Below are 12,424 nucleotides of genomic sequence, written 5' to 3'. Positions count from 1 at the left end.
TCAAGGTACTAAAAATGGTCACATTGATTTATTTTTTAGTTTTCAATCCAAAGTGTATCCTCATTTATCTCTTGTTTCTAGGGCATCCGCCTATAAGCTTAATTTTGCATTTATCGCTTCTTCATGAATTTGCTTAGTCAATTCATCTATGATCAGTGAAAATAGACAAAGGATAAGTAATAAACTTTGGTGAAGACTCATCATAACTGTAAAATCTAAAATCCCCCTTACTAGTGACGCAACGTGGAAGCAATGGAAAACTGGAGCTGGCTAAGCAAGCACCGGGCGAACACTAGTTTCTAGCGAAACTACACGATTTCTCTAGAAGAGAGAAAATGTGGTGAAAATTGAAGAGGAAATCTGAAGAAATTCTGAAGTGTGTATTAACTGAAAACAATAGCAGTATTTATAGTACATCTGGTAATTATAGAATAACTAGGAAAGAAAAATTGTAGTTGATCTAAACATCTCAATCTCATAGCTGGATCGAACTCTTCTTGATCTTGGTCTTGATAGTATCGAACTCTCTGGCTGGATCTTCACCGTTGGATCTTCTTGGATCTAATCCATGAATCTTGGGAGTCTTGGATTATCTGAAAATCTTGATTATCTAGAATTCTTGAATTCTTAATGGATGTTGAATTCTTGAATTCTTGCTTATCTTGAATTCCTGAATTCTTGAATTATCTCTAGCCCTTATCCTTATCCTATGAGTTGCCACCCCTAAGGTGATGTGGGCCTTGGGATGGGCCTCCATCATTCTCCTCCACTTGGAAAGAACTCGACCCCGAGTCGTGACTAGGATATGCAAGTGTCATCTCTGGTAGGTAGCGATGGATGTCAACAACATTGAAGGTCTTGGAGATACCTATATGATCTGGTAGGTCCACGACATAGGCATTGTCATTGATTTTCTTCACGACCTTGTATAGGCTATACTTCCAAGGTTGCAACTTGTTGTATTTTCCTATGGGGATTCGTTCCTTCCTCAACATCAATGGCCTTAGGATAGCCTTAATCAATTTCAGCCCTCTTTCATCTCCAGATTCATAAGGCCTCTGAATTAACTTGTGACACCATGCCCAGTTGCACCATGGCTCAACATGTAGGAAGTGTAAAAGGTTGTAGAGGTCCTCCAAGTTACTCTGCAAGAGAGTACCCATAAGGCACCAGTTGCAATGTGCATTCAGTTCAAAGGCTGCCAGAGCACCTAGTGTCCTTGAGGATTTGATAGTATGTGCCTCATCAAGCACTACCCTAAACCACTCTACTTTGTGAAAAATGCTTTCATTTGAATTATTTTTGTAAGTGGTCGTTAAGACCACATCATATCCTGAAAGCACTTTTGGGTCATTGGTCCTATCCCCACCATAGTGCACAAAAATTGAAAGAGATTTTGGCTCTGAATGGGTTTCAATTTCATCCTTCCATTGGCCTAACAAAGCCATAGGACAAACGATAAGGGTGCCAGCCATCACTGTTGCTGGGGCTTTTGTTTTAAATGCCTTGTTACTTCTGTTTGTTTTCTCATAATTTGCTGCAGCATCCATGATCATGAAACCTTCTTCATCATCAGGTTTTCCTCATCCTCGATTTGCAAGCATTAAAGCAATTGTCGTCACCGCTTTTCCAAGTTCCATAGCATCTGCTCTAGCTATTTCGATTGCATTGGGAAATTGTGTAGTAGCTTCCCCTAAGAAATTGTTAATATAGATTACAGACACTCTCTTATCACATATACGGTAGGCTGACCAACATGGATGAAGTGTTTTGGCCGCTTGCTTAACATCAATTCCCTTCTTTGATTTTGTCATCCAATAAAGAGATTGTTTTTTATATGGCCTTAGATCACACATGAGTGTTTTTGGAGGATCCATTTTGTCCAAATTGTATGTATATGTAGTACCGACAAGCTTATTTAGAGCTGACTCTGAGATAACTTGTTCATCGTTACTTTGCTCAGGATGTTGGCCCTCCTTTCTTCGTTTCAAAAGAGGCAAGAGTGTTGCAGTGTCGTCTGAATCACCTTCTAGGTTTAAGGAACATTTTCGATTGTCAAGATCCTCCGGGGGTAACTTCTGCCTTCTGATATGGCTTAATTTTCAGCAATTTAAAAAGAGCCGAAAGAGGATAAAGAGTAGAATCGAAGTATGAAGGAACTTCTAACTTCCTTGAAGACTTATCATCCTCAGTGAAAATAGAACTGTGAATGTAAAAGCTTACATACAGTATGATTGCTTGCATCACACTAAGGTTTTCACAAACCTTAACCTTTGAGGAATTTACAAGGGGAATTACGATTCTAGCCCAATCCATTGGCAGCCTTCTTGTCACAGTGTACAAAATTACGGTTCTAGCCCCAAAATCAATGTGATGCTATATATTTTGCATGGGTGGGAGTTCATCATGGAACTCATCAAGATTACATTCAGTATGATGATGTGTAGTAGTAAGGAATTTTTTCTCATTTGCTTTTGAGGCCTTAGGAATATTCTTTTCAGCCATGGGTAACAAGATGTAGCGTATACCTTCCTTTTCAATTTGGTAAGTATTCTTCCTACCCGTGTGCCTTGCATCTGTATCAAATTGCCAAGGCCTACCCAACAAAATATGGCAAGCATCCATGTCTACAATATCACAATATACTTCATCATTGTACTTACCAATAGAAAATGGTACTTTGCAGCGTTCCTCCACTCGTACACCGCCTCCTTCTTTAATCCACCCAATTGTGTATAGGTTTGGATGTTTTTCAGGAAGTAATTGTAACTTTTGTATGACATCCCTGCAAATAATATTTTCTTGACTACCACTATCAATAATTAAATCAAACAATTTACCCTTGACAGTACATCTAGTACAGAACAATCTGTGCCTTTGAGAGGTATCTTGATTTTTCTGAGGCAGCGTTAATTTTCTTACAACACAAGTATACTCTTCATGTTCGTATGGACCCTCTTCATCTTCCCCTTCAGGTCCACAGTATACTTCCTCCTCCCTTTCCACCATATTAACTGCCTTCCTCCTGGGACAGTCACTGGACCTATGTCCAACCTCATTACATTTAAAGCATTTAAAAGGAGTAGGCTTTGCATAGGGATTTCTAGGTTTATGAGGGTTGGAAGTGTTACCTCGAGTATGTGCTCCTGCGATGGCCTTACCAGCGTTAGCTGTACTTGCCGGGTGAGAAGGTTGTACTACTGGAGCTGATTTGTTTCTGTCGACAGTTTTCGGTCTATTGTCGCTCCCACTGTACCGGCGATAATTATCACTATGATCCTTTTTTTGGAACATCAATTCTGCTTTCAAGGCTAGGTTCCTTGCTTCCTATACACTAAGAACCATCTGTACACCAATTTTATCTCTGATAGACAATCTCAAACCACTCAGATAACGAGCTGCCTATTGGTTATCACTTTCATATAATTGATTTCTTTCAGTTAATCTTAAAAATTCGGATGTATATTCATTAACACTACGGGAACCCTACGCACACCATTGGTATCATTCGAACAAGACCCTTCCTTCTCTGATCCAGGTCTCTCTCAAGAGTTCCCACCAAACAGATGTGCCTCCCTTTAATCGGAAAGCTACCAATTTTACCCTTCATTCCTCTGGTATCTCCATGTACTCAAAGAAATAATCGACTTCTGTGATCCAATCTAGAAGTCCCTCTATGCCAAAATCTCCACTAAAATTAGGAATATCTACCTTGAGTTTAAATTCACCATTATTCCTACGGGGATTGAAATTACCTTGGTTGTGCCAATTTCTGTCATTTCTGTCGTTGCCGGGAAGAACTAGAACACCACTGATTTCTAACTCATCATCACTGTCGTCGTCAAGAACTGGACGTCGGAACGCAGCGTTGATGGGTTGCCTGTCGAGGTCATCTCCTTCGATTGGATGTGGATTTTCTCAGTTCTGTGGAACAACCTCCCGTAACAAGGTTCACAGTTGTTCAGCCATCTCTGCCAACTGTTGTTCGATGTTACATGTGGTCGTGCGCCACTTCGATTGCTCTCCAAACAGCTGGGAACCCCTGATCTCCGTCACGGGGCGGGTTGCGACTGCTACCGTCTGGGTTGGCCATCTGACTGGGCCAATTCCCCGCTCTAATACCACCTGACGCAGCATGGAAGCAATGGAAAACCGAACCTGGCTATGCAAGCACCGGGCGAGCACTTGTTTCAAGCGAAACTACACGATTTCTCTAGGAGAGAGAAAATGTGGCAAAAATTGAAGAGGAAATCTGAAGAAATTCTGAAGTGTGTATTAACTGAAAACAATAGCAGTATTTATAGTACATCTGGTAATTATAGAATAATTAGCAAAGAAAAACTATAGTTGATCTAAACATCTCAATCTCATAGCTAGATTGAACTCTTCTTGATCTTGGTCTTGATAGGATCAAACTCTCTGGCTGGATCTTCACCGTTGGATTTCTTGGATCTAATCCATGAATCTTGGGAGTCTTGGATTATATGAAAGTCTTGATTATCTAGAATTCTTGAATTCTTGATTATCTTGAATTCTTGAATTATCTCTAGCCCTTATCCTTATCCTATGAGCTGCCACCCCTAAGGTGATGTGGGCCTTGGGATGGGCCTCCATCAACTAGTGTTTTAACATTGGTTGTTTCCCCATTTACATATCCTTAATTAGATCCATATATCTATTTCAATCTATTTTTTCTTTTTCAAGACCCACCATATCATCCCTCTAAGAACTCTATCATAAGTGTTTTCTAGATCAATGAACATCAAATGAAAATCTTCGTTGGTCTCTCTAAGTTTTCATATCAATTGTGTCAAAAGCAATATAGCTTCCATGCGTATAAAGGTAAATTGGTTCTCTCATACACTTGTTTTAAGTGGTAATTTTTGTTTAATTATTTTCTCCCAAAGTTTCATAGTGTTGTTCTTTTTAATCTCTCTAAAGTTATTACAACTTTATATATCACATTTGTTCTTAAATATATGCATCATACTACTTTTCTCCAATCATCAATTATCCTCTTCTCTTTTACTATCTTATTAAACATCTTAGTTAACAATCACAAATTTAGCTCTCTCAATTAGGCACAAAAGCCCTTGTGTCAATTTTGACAATTGAAAATAATAATAATAATAATAATAATAGTAATAATAATAAATAATAATAATAATAATAATAATAATAATAATAATAATAATAATACTTTTTTGACATTTTTATGAAACTTTAAACTATTGATTTCTTTTATCTTGCCTGTCAATGAAATTTGCCTTTAAGGCTTAAAAGTATAAAATTATTTTTTTTAAATCACTATAAGACAAAATTGTAAAAGGAGAATTAGGGGGCGTTCTTTTTTTGGATTTTGAAAAGGGGGAAGTTGGTCAATGGGATTTTGGTTCCCATTGACCAAAAAACCTATGTTCTTTTTTCAGGGGACCAAGGAAAATTTATTTTCCTAGGTATAACTTACTTGTGTAAGTGATGCCTATCTCCTTAGTGGATAAATAACTTTCCCACCTGGGGGAAAATTGATAACACTTTAATGGAACAAAATGCCCCTTTTAACAATGGATTTTTATGGTTAAAATGGTAATTGCCTTGTTTACTTGAAAAATAAAAGAACATGGATAAATGCATTTACTCAGATGAGTGTTTACTAGGAAACACTTACCTGGATTAATGCATTTACACGGATAAATAACTTACCAAAAAGCAAACAGGCCCTTAAGAATAATATTGAATTATTTGATCCTGCCATCTATTAACTCTTGAACAAATTCAAAAGGAATACCATTGAAATTGGTGGTGAGTGTGGTGAGTGTGGGGCTGATGAACTTGGTGGGGTGCTAGTTTGAGGGCATGTCATGCTGTCCTGGTGCCGGAGGATTTAAAGGGGAGTATAAGTTTAGGGGAGAAGCAGGGGAAAGCAATGTATCGAAGATTTTTTAAGAGGAGATAGAATAGGCTTAGACAAATTGTCAGAAAAGGGCATCTTAGGAATTGTATAAAAATATATTAATCATGTGATACCACATATGACAGAGTGCGACGGAATGTTAAAGCAATCTACAGTAATTTAATTTGTAGTTCTAATACCACCTTGGGGGCACTTACGTAATTGCATTATCATTTTTTGGGCAGCTTATCCTTTGATGGGTTGTTAATTAATTCTTGAACAGAATTTCTTCTTACTAAACTTTTAATTGCACTAAATTAATAAATGTTTTTATTAATAATGTAAATGGAATATAAAATTTAAAATCAATTGGAAATAAAACTATTTTCATATTCTTTCTCACTAAATCCTATATTTAGGATATATTTTTTTCATCATTAAATTCTTCTAATTAAATCTATAACATTTATTTTCATATATATAAATAAATATTTTAAAAAGTAAGTTGAAAACAAAACCATTTTCTTCTCTTCCGGTTGTGGGTAAGCAATTCAACCATTTGGGGTGAAAGGGGTTAATAAATATAATGTCATAATTAATTAATAAAAATTAAAATAAATAAACTATATAATACAAAAAAAAAAACATTGGATATATCTGTAATATTGTATATTTATTATACTAAACAAATATAAGTATGAAATTTAAGAAGTATTTTTATTAATGATAAAAATTGAATGTCAAAATTAAAATCTACCTAGAAATGAAATGATGTAATAGTCAAATAATAAAATTCTGTAAATAGAAAATACAAAGAATCACAAAAAAAATAGAGAAAATTTTGGGCACATATGTAATGTTCTATGTTTACAGAAATAAAACAATTGGTACATCTCTAATATTATACATTTATTATATTGAAAAATAAGTATTATACATAAGAAATAATTTTATCATTGATGGCAATGTAATATAAAATTTAATGTCAACCTAGAAATCAAACTATTTTCCTTTTTGGGTAGTGGGTTAGTGGTTTGGGGCAAATGGATTAATCAATTATATCATAGTTAAACAAGAAATATTTTAAAAATAAAAAAGTACAAGTAATCAAAAGAATGCATAAAAATTATATATTAATTATATCAAACAAAAATTAAGTGTGATAAGTAAAAATTCTTTATATAATGTAGATGAAATATATAATTTAAAATGAATCATAAAACAAAGATATTTTATTATCTTGATGGTGAATCAATGATCTAACTTTTCAAATAAACTCATGATATCATAATTGAATAATAAATATAAAAAAAAAAAGATAGCAAAAAATTTTGGGCACATATCTAATACTATATATTTATAAAAATGAGAAAAAAAGACATATCGTACAATGTTTTTTTGACAGGTAGGCTCCATTAGTCATCACGTGTACTAAATAGTGAAAAAATGACTTTTCTTTTCTCCAATGAATAACTCTCACACAACTCAAGAAAAATGTTTTTTAATGACTTAAAAAATTTGAATCTCATTGGAAAACACATGTTGTGTTGAATGGCGCTAATTAACTAATAAACAGCAATAAATTCAAACACCATCTATGATATTATATGCATAAAAAATAATTTAAAATGGTTAGAAAGATCCCATGGAAAACCTTACACAAAACCCCATGATGAGAATGAAAACAGAGGTGTGAGAATCCTTGTTATTGTTGAGTTAGAGATGGCATGCGCCTCGTTTAGAGTTGTTGTAAGGAATACATGCTTCTTATGCTAGGGTTGCTGCAATTGGTATCCAATTATTCAAATTTGATCTGGTTAAGGATGATCTAAATTCAATATATTTATAATTAGATTGAATAGTCCCAATCCAATACACAATCCATTTTGAATTGTTATGGATTTTGTGTTTATATTATAAATAGGAACGATGTCAAATTAAGTTACTTTTAATTCACTTTATTAATAATATATTAGCGGGGACCCATGCGATACATGAGATTTATTAAGCGAAAGCTAAATAATAGAAAATGGTCATTTACTAAAATACCCCTTATAGTTCCCTGGATTTGCTAAAATCTATCCTATAACTAACATTTTATTGAAACACCACTTATAATTTGCAATGGATTTAATCAATCTTCCATTAGATAATAGTGTTGACCCTAATGTTCATTTAAATAAGTTTAATAGAAATAAAATAAAAATAAAAATACCATTTTTGTCCTTAATAAGACACAGACAACCATTCTATTGGCTATATTTGGTCAATTTTGTTTTCTGTACAAAAAAAAAGAAGTGTTAAGTGTATTTTTGTAATAAAAAATCATGGGCCTAATGGCAAAACAAATACTCCTTAATGAAAGGTTGATTAAGTAAATAAGTTGTAAAATATATGAGATGTTTTAGTAAAATAAAAATTATACGATAAGTTTAAGTAAATATGTAAAACTAAGGTGCATTCTAGTAAATGACCCTAATAGAAACACATAAGAGTATACAATTGTTTTATATTTCAACTTTTTAAATAATTAATAATTATACATATTTTATATATTCTTTTTAATAATTTTTTTATAATACAAAAATAACAATAATTAATTCTAATTAGGTTTATTCATCAAATTGATAAAACCGACGAACCCGATCAACTCGACCTGAGTTGGTCAATTTTCTAGTATTTTAGGTTGGCTTTGGTTAAAAAATTTCTCAATTCGACCAAGTTGGATTAGTTTCACTTTGGCCATTTGTAAATTGACCAAAACCGATGGACCTAACTATGGATATATATATTAATATTTTATATTTTAAATATAATTTTTAATATGAAAAAGTGGAAATTTTTCCATATTTCTTAGTTTAAAATGTTTTATATCATAAATCTAATTTTAAAATTTATTTTTTAATAATTACACTATAATTTTTAAAATTAAAGTAAATTTTTAAGTTTAAGTCTTTTGAACCGATTGACCAAACCAAAAAATTGAACCAAACTGATACAACTTGAGTGGGTTGGTTTTTACAAAAGGTCAGTTGGTTTCAACTGACCAACTCCCCAACTTGACCAGGTCAATTTGGTTGGCCAAGTAACCTATGACCGAACCAAACCAACTCATGAACACTCATAATCTTAGCTAAATTAATAGTCTCATCTCTAATAAATAACAATAGTTTAATCTCCAATAATTATTGAAATTTTATAGCAAAAATACCCAATTATTGAAAATATATTGATAATGAAAAAAATACAATAATTACAAAAATACAATAAGTACTAAAAATATATTTTCTTAGTCAATAAATAGTATAATCTTAAATAATAGTTTAATTTTTAATAAATATTAATCAATAAGTTATAACAAAAATACAATAAATACAATAAGTACAACAAATTAAATTTAAAATTTTCAATAATAGTCGTTTAATCTCCAATAATTATTGAAAGCTTTCTATTAAATAACAAAATAAAATAAATTTATACATAATCATTGAAAATACATTTATCACAAAAAACAATAAATACTTACTAAAATACAATAAATAGTAATTTTAATATACATAATTATATAATAAATACAAATTAAGAGTTCAAAATTACTAATAATAAATATTAATTTTTTTGAAAGCTATTTCTGCAAATTATTACTTGATATAAGTGAAATTAATTATTTACAATATTATGTAAAAATATTAAATTATTATTATTTTCAATATTATGTTATTATTATTTTTCTACTTTTTAGATCTTTTTTAAATTTATTACATAATATCGTTATTTTAACTATTTAAAATCTATCTATGATAAATATTTTATTTATTTAAATTTATTACATATCATTAAATATTTGAAAAAAATTAAATTGATAATCCATAAAAACATAATTTAAATTGTTAGTACATAATTTCGTGATATATTTTGTAAAAATATAAAATTATTTTTTTATGTTTTTAATAAATATTTTAAATTTATTATATAATTTTGTTAGAATATTTAAATAATTCTTAAATTTTTTAATCCAAACTTTCTTTAGATAGATTTAGATAAAAATTAGGGGATAGGATAAGTAGGAATTAGAGATAATTTAGGAGATAAGCTCTCTACTAAATTAGAGATAATTTTGGAAAAAGAGGGGAAGGTAGTTTAAGAGAAGAGATTATTTAGGTTATTGGGATGATAGGAAAGATGAGTATTCATTACACAGCTGGGTGATAGGAAAGATGGCAAGTGAGGAGAGAACCACATATGTAGAATTATCAAAGTGCACTTGTTTAATGTTCTTCCTATTAGGAAGTGCCACCTGTCCCACAGCATGATAGATCTGTCCCTGAGTGCCCCCACCCCTTACCACTTTTATGATGTCGGTTGATTAGTTATAAGTTTTCCGGTGTGATGTCTTTCTGGCATGAAACTGAAATTTATTTAGACCCCCTCCCCTTTGACGAAATAACATATTTTGTTTGAATCTCAGTATCCGAGTTGTAGGTTTCGAAGCATTTAGGCTAAGATTTTTGGGACACCAAATTTGATCTGATTTATAATTAAAGGGGGTGTTCAATAGTATGGTTGCCTTTGTTTTTTAAAGCAAAAATAAAAAACATGTTTGTAAAAAAGTATAATTTTTACAACTGACCTGACAGTTGTTTCTATTTTCAAAAACAAATGAAACCAACAATATTGAGCATTATTGTCGAACACCCTAAGCAATTCATTTTATCTAGAAAAATAAGACCCACAAAACGTAACCCTTTAAAAGAAGGTTTTTAAAATTGAACTGGATGATAAATCATTCAGGGGTCTGGTTTCTAGGTCGAATGGTCTGACCGTTTGAATCAAATGAATGGCCTGTTCTAACAAAATAAAATAAAATAAATAAAAAATAGCCAAAAAAATTGGACTATTTGAACGGTTCAACTGCCTGAGTCATCCAAAAGACGGTTTTAGGATAAAACAGAAATAATCAGGTGACCGGTTTCCAATTTTTCGGTCTGACCGTCTGGTCTGGTTTCAAAAACATGCTTTAAAGCCTCTATGCTGTTTTTTTTTTTTTTTTTAATTTGAGTTAAGAAACTAAAATTGAAGTTAATTTGTAAAAGACATCTCAATTGGAATTAACCATTAATAAAAAGAACAATTTGATTGCTAAAATGAGACCCTTATAGGAGGCTAGCCATGTTGTTTTGAAGAAAACCTCTTATATGAGAGCTTTTTTTAATGGGAGAAATTTCTTTTTGGCTGTCCAAGTTTCACATCTTGGGCTGTCAACAGATTCTCTCTCCCCTACGACGTGTTAGTTTCTAACTTTCATACAATCTCGAAGCTGAATGACTGGGTGAAGTGATGTATAATGCCGGGAGATCCCCATTGACAGCGGAATAAGTTGTCAAATGTGCACAGCTGAAGTTTTCTCATTTTAACTTACTGTAAGCAAGGGTATGTGCCATGGCGAGTAAATATACAGGTCAAAAACCAAAACTCCAAAAGGATGAAAAGACATTTTTTGAAATTTTCTATTATTCTTCCTTAAACCTTATTATTTGGATTTAAAGACTGAATATCTTTTATTAAATAAAAATTATTATTTGGATTTAAAGACTGAATATCTTTTATTAAATAAAAATTATTAAAACAATGGAAATATCTATTACGCCAGAAAGATATGGTATTAGAAGAAGTTTGACAGATCAAAATACCTTACGAATTTTGATGAATACCACTTGATTGGTCACCTCCAATTGATTGGCTTTAAGTTTTTTTTATATCATGTCTTTCTAGTTTTAGTATTACAGTTGAACCCTAAAACATTTGAAATTTTGAACAACTGTCATTTATTAGGTATATGTTTGGGCATCGATATGTGCCCAAAAATTTTGGGCACATATTTTGGGCACATATCAAACTATTTTTCTTTTTTGGGCGGTGGATTAGCGTTTTGGGTCAAATGATATCATAAACAAACAAAAATTAAGTGTAATAAGTAAAAATTATTTTTATAATGACAATGTAAATGAAATATATAATTAAAAGGGAAAATTATAGTCAAAGCCGCCGATTGTACATTTAAAATTAGGTTGCAGGTTGGTCTACAAACCAATAAAACTCAGACAACCGGCTCTACATTTCAAATTATAAAAACCCCCGCCATGTCATCAAACGCATATGTGATTGTTGCCAACATAGGACTCTCAATCCATGTTGGACACAACAAAAAGTCTATACCGAAAATAGGTTTCCAGTTTCTCTCCCGCTCCCTCTGTCTCTTAATCTCCCTCTCTTCTCTCTCACTCTCACAATCATCTCACTTGATCTCCCATTCTCTTAGCTCTGGTATGTAACCAAATCAAGACCTCTCTCTCTCTCTCTCTCTCTCTCTCTCAATGAATATCTCCTTCTCACTCAATCTCTATCGTTTTCTCACTCCCTCTCTCGTTCTTTTTTCTTTATTTTTCTTACAAACTTGTACAATATTAATCAAACCATATAAAAGAATTAAAGGGACCAACCACTTGTAAAATTAAGTAATAAATTTCTATC

The 12,424-nt window shown here is 32.1% G+C and overlaps 1 pseudogene; it reads right to left on the bottom strand.

Annotated features, from left to right (window-relative positions):
* Positions 1–707: 707 nt before the first annotated feature.
* Positions 708–3,009, bottom strand: LOC148870640 (DNA repair protein RAD5B pseudogene; annotated as a pseudogene).
* Positions 3,010–12,424: the final 9,415 nt, after the last annotated feature.

Source organism: Nelumbo lutea, chromosome 2 (genome assembly GCF_056320005.1).
Source record: "Nelumbo lutea isolate HS-2025 chromosome 2, American lotus-T2T, whole genome shotgun sequence".
In the NCBI taxonomy this organism is placed as follows: Eukaryota; Viridiplantae; Streptophyta; class Magnoliopsida; order Proteales; family Nelumbonaceae; genus Nelumbo; species Nelumbo lutea.
The sequence above is the reverse complement of the archived record's forward strand: the minus strand, read 5'-3'. Positions and strand labels throughout refer to the sequence as shown.